This window comes from Protobothrops mucrosquamatus, unplaced genomic scaffold, assembly GCF_001527695.2.
Source record: "Protobothrops mucrosquamatus isolate PMUCROS unplaced genomic scaffold, P.Mucros_1.0 scaffold93, whole genome shotgun sequence".
Classification (NCBI taxonomy): Eukaryota; Metazoa; Chordata; class Lepidosauria; order Squamata; family Viperidae; genus Protobothrops; species Protobothrops mucrosquamatus.
The window spans coordinates 705,365-707,270 of NW_015386468.1; positions in this window are offsets into that span (position 1 = coordinate 705,365).

Consider the following 1,906-nt stretch of genomic DNA (forward strand, 5'->3'; position numbering starts at 1 on the left):
CAGTATCAGCTAAAAATCAGATTTAATTTAATAATATGCAATAAAATTAAACATTTGGTAAAGTTGCAAAAATATAATTGCTTTAAAATTATCATAAAATATTTTTGAGTTTTATTTATTCTGTAGCCACCCAAGTCAACTATATTCTAGTTATGACTGAAGCCACAATTCAGAATGTAGTTACACTGTATAATAATACTAGAAATGCCTCAATCTATGCATATAAAAATGTTAGCATTTTCAAATTGTGATTTAAAAATGAGATTAACTTGAATTAAATGGAGGATTGAATGTCATTGCATCATCACTGGGCTATGGAAATATTTTTAAGAAGTACTTTGGTTGCGTATAATATTGCTCCTCAAAACTACAAAGTAGTTGCAACCATTTAAAGGCATGGTATGTGTTATGTCCTGGGCCTGCTGAGTCATTCAGCAGGTGCAGGAGGCTGCAGAAAGGCCCGGGCAGACCACGTGGATGCCCGGGACCAGATAGGCTGTCTCCAGCCTATTGCGCATGTGCAAGGTGGGAGAAATACATTGCATTGATTGGTTGACACTGTTCCTGCAAAAGGGGTATAAAAGGAATCCGCGCCATTTTGTTTTGGTTCTGTTGTGAATTGAATAAAGACAAGACTGTTGTTACTCCTGCCTCGTCTTAATACCTTTTACTTGGAAACAGAACATTGGCGACAAAGGTGGGATCTGCTGCAAGGGAAACAACAAAAGAAAATAGGCTGACTCACCAAGAGAGGCCTGAAGCGCTGGGAAGTTTGGCGTCCGGAGAGTGCGACTCTGCCTGCCAGTACGAGAACGCTGGAGGAGAGCTCGGCAAAAGGGACTCCTTCTCAACCTTTGCAGCACGAGGCGTTGATGAGGCTACCGGGCAGTAACGATGTCCAAACTAGGCCGTCTCTCTGAATTTGACACAGCTCATCCGGAACACTGGAGCTCTTACGTGGCCCAGGTGGAGAACTACTTTCGGGTAAACCAAATCCGAGAAGGCGGTCTTAAAGCTGATACGCTACTGTGTGTCTGTGGGCAAGAGACTTTCAATATTGCAGAGAATCTGGTCGCCCCAGCACCACTTGAATCAATTGCTTATGATGAACTGAAAAGAATGCTGCGAGAACATTTTGAACCGAAGCTTTTGGTGATTGCATGGCAACACGCATTCGAGCAGAGGGACCAGAGGCCTGGTGAGTCTGCTGCGGACTTTATTGCTGCATTACGACAAGCATCTAGGCCATGCAAATTCAAGGATCTGGAAGAGAGACTTTGGGATCGTTTAGTTTGTGGACTGAGAAGTCGTGAGCTGCAACAGAAGATCTTCGCAAGGGAAGACGTCTCTTTCCAAGATGCCTTGAGAAAAATTGCAGCCAAAGAAGTGGCGGGCGGAGCTGTGAAGGCCTTGCGGCTCACAAAGAACCTTCCAACTTTGATCTCCATCCATCAAGAGGTCGCTCGAGAAGAATCCGAACAGGAGCCAGAGATGGAGGTGGACCGTCTACAGCAGCGGAGAGAAGGCCTCAAGAGCGCAGAGACAAGGCAACCTTATTCCCTCGGTGTTTTGGATGTGGAGGACGCCCCAAGCGCTCTGATTGCCGTTTCCGCTTCGCCATTTGCCGGGCATGTGGTAGGCAAGGCCATATTGCCACTGTCTCTTTGGGTCGCCAGAAGGACCGGTTTTCGTAAGAATTGCTTCAGAAAGGTACCAGGGTCCCCAGCCAAACAGAGTGGGTTTTTGCGCTTCCCGTAGAAGCATTTTTAAAACCGGGGCCCAAGGCTGCTTAGGAAGAAGCTTCAAATTGATGTGAAGTTGCAAGGGGTTCCCTTATCGATGGAGTTGGACACAGGGTCTGCTTTATCGATTATTTCCCAAGACACTTTCTTTTTTTTTTTTTTTT